The sequence below is a fragment of the Galeopterus variegatus genome, unplaced genomic scaffold (assembly GCF_000696425.1).
Source record: "Galeopterus variegatus unplaced genomic scaffold, G_variegatus-3.0.2 Scaffold90, whole genome shotgun sequence".
Classification (NCBI taxonomy): domain Eukaryota; kingdom Metazoa; phylum Chordata; class Mammalia; order Dermoptera; family Cynocephalidae; genus Galeopterus; species Galeopterus variegatus.
This window is the reverse complement of record NW_007726201.1, coordinates 670,894-680,068: the sequence shown is the minus strand read 5'-3', so window position 1 is coordinate 680,068 and position 9,175 is coordinate 670,894. Positions and strand designations below refer to the sequence as shown.

At 37.3% G+C, this 9,175-nt stretch overlaps 1 long non-coding RNA gene across 3 annotated transcripts in view; it reads right to left on the bottom strand.

Annotated features, from left to right (window-relative positions):
• Positions 1-512: 512 nt before the first annotated feature.
• LOC103597291 overlaps positions 513-9,175 on the bottom strand; it is a 29,789-nt gene continuing 21,126 nt past the window's right edge. For all 3 annotated transcript variants that reach the window (XR_551098.1, XR_551100.1, XR_551099.1), the window contains exon 6: positions 513-862. This is a non-coding gene — a long non-coding RNA (uncharacterized LOC103597291). The remainder of the gene's footprint in view (positions 863-9,175) is intronic.

Genomic DNA, 9,175 nt, shown 5'->3' with positions numbered 1-9,175 from the left:
AAGACCAAGTGAGAACCAAAGATGAGGAGGGTCAGATGAGGGGAACACCTGGAAGTCAGCAGTATAGGCAGAGAAAGAAGCAGGAGTCAGGCAGCATTTCTGGCAGTAGCCTGAATCCAGGATGTTAAGAGCCAGGATGACATGGGTACCTGAGGTCAGTGCAAGGCAGCAGAAAGGAAAAAAGGTGATGAGGTAGGGTGGAAAAGAGTAAATCAGGAACTAGACTTTTTTTTTTTTTTTTTTAAAGCAGAGGCAAAAATGAAACTTGAAGCAGAGGCAACTTTTATATAGGCCTGCAAGTGGCTTCCTCTGCCAGTAGGGTCTCACCGCACTTGACCTGCTGGGTCATGCCACCGAGCCCCCCAGACTAGCTATGCTAGAGAAATGGCTAATAGAATGATTAACCTGGATTTTGGAACGTGCATATGATGATAAAGGTAGATCCTAACATAGTTCTCTCTGGCTAGTTAAGTATCACCATAAGACTGCTAGGAAAGGAAGTTGTACAGGACTGAAATGTAACAATTTAATTAGCAATGCAAAAGAACATACTCTGAAAGGTAAGGACAGGAAGCACTTCATAATCCTATAAATTATTCCTGTTTATTGAGTGCTAAAAGCACAAGTTCCAGACATATATAAATAATATATTTGTATAAATAATTGAAAACACAAGGAAAATTACATAAGCAGTAACCAAATCTAAATTTAGCAAGGCCCCTGGATTTTAGAACCCCTACACATTACACTTTTCATTAAGCCTCAGCACTTTATCCAGGAGAAGATCAAGATGAGAAATATTTCACTATATTGTGTAGAACTGGCCACAGCATTTCCTTTCTCTGGTTTTCAGTTTCCACACCTATAAAAAAAGAGGAGTATGAATAAATGAGCTCTGACATATTATCTCCTCAAAAACTACTAGAGGGGATGACCGGTTAGTTCAGTTGGTTAGAGTGCGGTGTTGTAACACCAAGGTCAAAGGCTCAGATCCCTGTGATGGCCAGCTGTGAAAAAAAAAAAAAATTACTAAAATATTCATTAATTAAGATCCTGTTTATACTTCTATTCTTCAGGATAATAACTTCTTGTAGGCTTGATTTTCTGTTTTTATTCCAAAATACCCTACATAAATTCTAATGTCTTTGAGTATCCCAAACATCTCTGAATTTCAAGTTTGTAATGTATGGCTTAAGCTATCCTTAACCAGTACTTCCTCTAGTGACATTGATAATCTTGGTTTGATGTGATTTAAGCTAATGAGTAATTATCTCTGGCCAAAAGATATGTGGTAACTACAACCTTAGTTCATGACTTAGCTAATTGTTTCTTCCTCCTTGGGAAATCAGCTTGTTCTCTGTTTCCTCCAGAGAGAGACTTTACACGGCACCAAAAGCTCTGGTGTAAATTAAATAAATGGGCTTCGTTTTATAAGTTGTGAGCAATACAGGAAAAGCATGCACTCCATAGTCGTCTTTCCTCTAGCAATGGTTATACTCAATTCTAGGGACAAATTGTCAAGTAGCCACCAGTAGCCCTGTTTAATGAGAAAACAGAAAGTTAAATGCACTAGAGTATGGCACAGCTTTCTTTCTTTATGACTCGGGTTAGAGTCAGAGATAACAGTTAAATCACAACTATCATTTATCCAATACAGACCATGTCACAGGAACATACATTATCTCTAATCTTATGACAACTTGGCAAAGCAGATATTATCAGGAAACTGAGTCTCAAAGGTAAAGTAACTTGCCTGTGGCCACATAAGAGACAGAAATAAGATTTAAAACAGATCTCATCTGATTCCAAACCCAATGCTCCTTCTAGTATTCTAACACTAATTCTGAGATCCTTCCCAAGCAACACAATGCAGTGGTTAAGCCTATGGGCTCTAGGGACAGTATACCGAGGTCTGATTTCTTGATCTAGAATTTACTAGCTCTGAGGTCTTGCACAGTCTGTTAGCTTCCTTGAGCCTCAGTTGTCTCATCTGTTATTAATAACAGTACTTACTGCAATATTCCTATAATACAATAATACAAGTACATGCATGTAGTACATTGCTTGGCAAATAATAAGCACTCACAGCATGGCAGTTGTTGTTGTTGTTGTTGTTGTTGTTTCTATATTGCGTTGCCCTTAAAGGCAGAATTAATTCAAGTTTTGCAATGAAACAAGAGCACTTGCCATGGTACCAACACCTTACCAGCAGTAAGTGCTCAGTAAATGTTTGTTAATGATCTCTATGGTTTGCCTAAGAGTATATTCCCCATCTGGCAAAGAGTATGCATACTTTTTATTCTAAGGGCCACATTTACTAGATTTGAATTAGTTCCTTCCCTCCTTGTACGTGCATGTGTGTGTATGTGCATGCATGTATGCATGTATATTCAAATATATATACATATATAATCATAGTCACAGTTTATCATTATTCACTCATATCAATGATGTCACAATACCACAGAAATGTGTTATTCCAGAATCTACCATATGGTATGAAATAGCATATTTGCACACGAAATTGCTTATTAAGCACTTTGCATCAATACATGTACTTTGAAGATTATCGATGTATAGATTTTGGAGAAAAATGTCACATAGAGAAAATGAGTGTGTGCATGGCACACTTGCATGTGTGTGTATGTCCCATATTCATTTACTATATAGTTATGATGCTATCAAGTTCATCAGTTATATTTCTGAGGAGACAACAATGATCCTTAGAGTATGTTCATTTTACAGTTAATAGATGGTGAGCAATGATTATCTCTTCCTAGACTGTTCAGTATAGCAAAAAAAAAATATTAGTAGCACATAATCGAATTTCTTCTCTATGCTATGCCTTTTCAAGGAGGCAGGCAGGATCCACAAAATATGGCCAAGGCTGGTCACAGTCACTTTCTGAGCCATACAAATCAGGGATGTTTGAGGTATTAGGGGTTACAAACCCTGGATAGAAAGCTGGGAAAAGATGTCGCTCTCTCCCAATGCTACAAAATAGCAAAATATGATAACTTCCCTGTGAGCAGCATGCTATACTCTTTGAATAATGAAGGCAGTGAGCCATGTGAAAATGATGACAATAGGACCTTTGCACTGCCTGATTCCTCTTCCTAGAAATGTTCTTCCTACAGACGGCCACATGGCCAACTCCCTCACTTCCTTTGAAAAGGCCTACACTGATTACTCTATTTAAAATTGCAATGCCCTCCCCTCAACACTTCTGATTCCCTTTACTCTGCTCTACTGTTTTATTTTCCCATACTAACTTAATTTATTTTTAAAATTTAGTATTTATTGTATATCACTGCACACTGAAATATAAATTCCATAACGGCAGTTGTCTTTGTTCATTTTGTTCATCATGATATTCCAAGACTCTAGTAAAGCACCTGGAACATTATAGGTGCTCAATAAACATTTGTTGAATGATGCTTCTGCACATGATATGGATGAACTATCTCCACAGAGAAGAGACATCATACATTCCTGAAAAAATACAACATTTTCATCTTCAAGCAATAAACCATTACAAAACAAAATTTCTTTGGGAGGGAAGAAGAATGAAAAGTATACATTACTAGGGGTGGGAGGTCCTGACATAGTGATCTAGTCATACAAGTCTGTTCATCCTACATACCTGGCCAACTAAATCACATGCAATGGTCACTCAAACTCTTTCCCCAAGTAATACCTCTTCACTTTGAGGTGATGTAATTTAATCCTGACACAATTACTCTGTCTCGAATTGCATCACAATTCTCCAGGACTGTTTCAATGGCTTTTTCAATACACCTCATACAGAACCCTAGAGTTCCATGTTAAGTAACATTTCCCAAGTACAAAAGTAAGAGTAAAAGAGCAAACATAAAAACAAAACTAAGAGCATTTCCCAAGTAGTGTGAAATAGTTGCTCCCCGACCTCCAATACTGTAAGCGGATGTGAAGACACCTATTTCAGAATCGAGTGCCTTTCCCTGCTATTGCCTCAAGGTTGCATTCATCTTTACCAGGTGTTATCGTTTATATGTTTGTGTTCCTCCAAAATTCACATTGAAACTCAGTCTCCAATGTAACAGTACTAAAACGTAGGCCTTTAAGAGGTAATTAGGTCCCAAGGGCTCTTCCCTTGTGAATGGGATTAAGGCCCTTATAAAAGAGGCTTCACACAGTGTTCACAGCCCTTTCTGCCTTACTGCCTTTGGCCATGTGAGGACACTGTGTTCAAGGCACCATCCTGAAAGCAGAGACCAGGCCTTCACAGATACTGAATATGTAGGGCTTTGATCTTGAACCTTCCAACTCCAGAACCATGAAAAATAAATTTCTATTATTTATAAATTATCCAGTCTCAGGCTTTTTGTTATAGCAGCACAAGAGTACTAAGACACTTGGTAATAGAGCAATTCTACTCAACCACAATTAAGGATGATGCCCCTGGTGTTACCAAAATATTTCTACCTTGTGTTGCTGTATAACTGATATTGTAAAGGGAAGAAATAAATTATATTGTAACACCACAACTTCACACCCTTATTTATCCTTCCCTAGTTTTTTGCGGACACCTTCCCCTTAAACTTGGCCACTAGTTATAAATCAATATAAATGTTTATTATCATTTACCATGTAAATTTATAACTATTGATAAGCAGATTGATAGATATAAAACTTAAGTGCTTGATCATTTTCTTAAACAAAATATACATACTGTAGACTTCAAAACATTTGAAAACTTCTGCTTTGTGATTTCTCTTAAAATCTATTCTATTATCTTATCCAGAAAGAATTGAATCTAGCCTGGGGTGGAAATGACAAAAAATTGTTTAGATCTCATGCAATAGTAACAGGATTAAATGTGTCTTTGATGAATGATATTCAAAGAAAAAAATTCCTAAAAAAAATTTCACTGATATAAAACTGTCCAATCCCAATTGGCTATCATCACTGTGACTTCCTGATCTATGACTTCTTTGTGTCTAACTCCATGCTCTGATTGCAACTGTCACTGAGTCACACCGCCTTGCTCTAGGCATGGAGCCAATTTGATTACAACAACTGCTTGTGTGACAGAGAAAGGTAATTTCCAGGGCCCTACCAAATGGCTCACCCAAGCTTCTGACTCTGGGGCATAAATCTTGACTGTGGAAAATAATTATCTGCCTAACCTAGTAAACCAACAACCTGAAAAATATATATGAACACAGAGTTCTACAACCAGGACACAGAAGGAACGATCATATTGATCACACTCTAGACTTATAATAAGCAGATATGAGCACAACCACATTCCTCAAAAGCATGATTTCCATGTATTCAACACATTTGCAATCTTATTTTCCAGGGTTACAAATGTGGCTTGCTCATTTCTGAATCACGGATGTCTAGTACATGTGATATATATTAAAAATATTTATCTAACTGAAGTTAATGAAAACAACTAACTCACCTGGAGGCAGAAAGTTACCTGCTAGCCTCTTCCACCCCAAAAGCTGCTAATTCACAGGGGTGGGGTGGGGTAGGGTGGGGATCTAACTACTCTTTCAGTCTTTAGAATTGGACTGAATTGTTCAGTTTTCAATCAGTTATTTTAATTTAACGTAGTTAAGACAATCGAAAATTATGCATGCAAATAAGATTGTCCTAACCACTATGACAACTGTGCAGGTTATCACTTGGTATTTATTTTCATGTTTCTATGTTGCCCTTTATGGTTTAGATCTAAAATAAAATCTAGAACACTAAAATTCAAACCTCTGGAAAGAAGCAAATCTTCTACTATAATGTATCTTTTCTCAACTGATAGTGTACCTTAGTTTCATTCATATAGTCTGCACAACAAACCTGTACTAAACTGAGTAAGTAGGTACTTGCGAGAAAGAGAAAAAGACTAAAAAATAATAATAGTAGCTACCATATAATAAATAACTTCTTAGTCTCCACTCCTATGCTAGTGCTTTACATATATTATTTAATTATCACCACAAATCTATGTGGTTGTTACTATGCTTACTCCCATTTCACAGATGAGGAACTTTATAGAGGTTAAGTAATTTGCCAAGGTCACCTGTCTAATAAGTAGCAGAGCTGAAGATCAACCCAGGACTCTGACCCCAAGGCCCAGTTCTTTTCTGTTGACACACAGAGATAGAACCAAAGGAGAAAATGTGCTTTCTTATTCTAATAGCAATTTGGATGGGCAATGAGACGCCCAAGACAGCTTGAATGATTCTAAGGGAATACAAGTATAAGATGGCCCAGGCAAAGGACCACTCTCTCGTAAAGTAAATCAACTACATAAGCAGAGTAGAACTTTGTAAACCCCAGTAAGTAAATCCCAGGCCCAAAAGAGTCTGCAATTTTTAGTCATCCCCATACTTCTTTCCTTTAGAATATTCATCTCCCAGATCAGCCAGCTTTTTTGTGTTTTTGTTTTGCAGCTGGAGTGTCCCCCAGGGCACTCTACTTTCCATAGATTTCTCGGCTTTAGTAGAAATTTATCTTTCTCTCCTCTTAGTTAACTGAGTCAAAGCTGTATTTTTTCTAAAAGTATTCTGCTAAGCCAAGAAGGGGAAGATGAATGAGGAGAAGGAGTAAGAGAAAGAGAAAGGAAGAAAGTAAAAAATTAAAGAGAGCAATACAAAAGAACATTTGAAATGATGAAAACTAATGTTTACAAATGCCAGGGTTTTTTTAGGTTTTTGTTTTTGTTTTGTTGCTTTGTTTTGTTTTCTAGTCCTACTCAGAGATCTTTCTATTCAATTTAGTAAGTTCAAAGATCTCAAGTTTCTTTCTTTGCCTTTGATTGTGGGTGGGGGTAGATGACAGCTAAGTTTTCTTTGTGCCTTTTATGCATATATTATCTTATCTAATTATAATAACACGATGAAAGTGGTATTATCATTAGTTCTTTATGGAAAATGAAACTGAGATTCAGAAAAATGAAATACTTTTACTAAGGGCTCTTAGCTAGTCAGAAACCGACATCAGCAGGATTTCTGACCAGGCTCCTTCTCTCATAGTTTCACTTTGCAACCTTTAGAACTCTCCCTTTTCAGCCTAGGGCACTTCCTTCTACTACTCAATCCTTGGCATTCTCTCCTGCACCCATAGCTTCTCCAGGAGTTGAAGCAAGAGTCTTATCCCTAGGGCAGTTTACCTAAGATTGAGGCTAAGAAGTTACACTGAAAGACTCAGAATGCTGGATTCAAATCCTTTTGGAAGGGGTGTGTGCATGTAACTGTGTGACCTCGGGCAAGTGCCTTTACCTTTCTGGGATGAGGTTTCCTCATCTGTAAAACGGGAATAATAATGATACTACCATCTTACAGGGTGAGAACTAAATACGTAAATACCAAGTTAAAGTGATTAGAGCTGTGCCTGACACAGATGAGCATTACATAATTGTAAACTGCTGTTATTAGGGAAGTTGTTGTGTGGGAAGAAATTAAAAAACTAGGACTTTAACACTCTCTCTAAAACACGATATATCTGTACCCACTGAGTCACTCTGCTGCTGATGGGTATGCTCCATGGTTTGAGGCAATAATGGTAAACAGCAAGGAATGCCCAGAAAACAGGAATATATTGGAATTTCTAGTGTCAATACACTCTATTGCTCTTCGAAGTATTGTGTCATCTGGAAGAAAACAAATCCTGTGTTGGCCGTTTTCTGAGTGTGTATACTTTTTTGAGCAAAACAGGAACTTTAGATAAACAGTTATTTCTCTAGGGGCTGGAAAAACCTTCAGAGTTGGTAGTTAAATGCTTTCACTATAAATAGCCACAGTCTTCCAACTATCTGTCAATCCTATACTGATGTTATAAAAACACTCCCAGAGAAGGCAGACTGAAAGATAACCACAAATGTGAAGTATTACCCCAAATGGACTCTTCTTCCTGGAAGAAAATGTTCTTTTATTAAAGAGATATCTGTACAGAGATGATAGATACATAGATAATAGAACTAGATAGACGGAGATAGAAAGATCTGTTTATCTGTCTGTCCAGAGAGAGAGAGAGAATGACATAATTTAGAGGGTGATGGAGTTTTTTTTTATTATGATGCCTATTTAAAGAAAATCTCACCATATGAGATGTAGCTTTAAGTCACACCTATTTTCAGTGACCTGAAGGATTTAAATGGGCCCTTTTAAAACAGCTTGATTATTTGAACTAGAAAGAAAAATCAGCAAGTCTTTGACTTAAATAATAAAACTTTAAGCATAATTAATATTCCTGTTATGCTATACATTGAGTTCACATGAAGCCTATCTCTCATAGCTATAGAACTTTCCAATTACTCTTAGAATATTTTGGATGGGGCCTGGACAATTTCATTTTTAACAAGTTCCTTAGGCAATCCCAATGAACAACAAAATTTGGAAACCACTAACATACTTTTTAGTGGCTGCCTAGTGGTATAGAGTTGGCCCTCCCTATCCATGGGTTTTATATGCATAGCTTCAACTAACTATGGATTATAAATATTCAGGGGAAAAGAAAGTAAAAAATAATACAACAATTAAAAAATACCAATAAAAACAATATAATACAACAACTATTTATGTAGCATTTACATTGTATTAAGTATTACAAGTAATCTAGAGATGATATAAAGTATACAGGAGGATATGTGTAAGTTATATGCAAATATTACACCATTTTATATCAGGGACTTGAGCATCTGATTATGGTATCCATGGGGGGACCTAGAACCAAGCCTGCACAGATACTGAGGAATGACTGTACATGACCATGTACCAGTTATTTAATCAATCTCCTTTTCTTAGAATTTAGGTTTAATCTAAGCTGTCATCATTATAAATCATTCTGTGATGACTATCTTTATAACAGCTAACATTTATAGCATTTTTCCTATGTGCTGGCCATTATGCTACATGTTCATTTATTTTTATTTTTTTATTTTTTTGTCTTTTTTCGTGTCCGGCAACAGATCGCAACCCTCAGTGTCGCGCCCGTACCGGACCGGGACCGGCAACGGGATCGCAACCCTTGGTGTTGTGCCCGCACCTCGCTCAGCCAGTGAGTGGGAACCGGTCTGTATGTGGGATCCGAACCCTCGGCAGGAGTGCCGCCGCACTCCGAAGCGGCGCACTGTAGCGGTGCGCCACCGGGCCGGCCCATACATGATAAATACAGTTTTATATGCCAA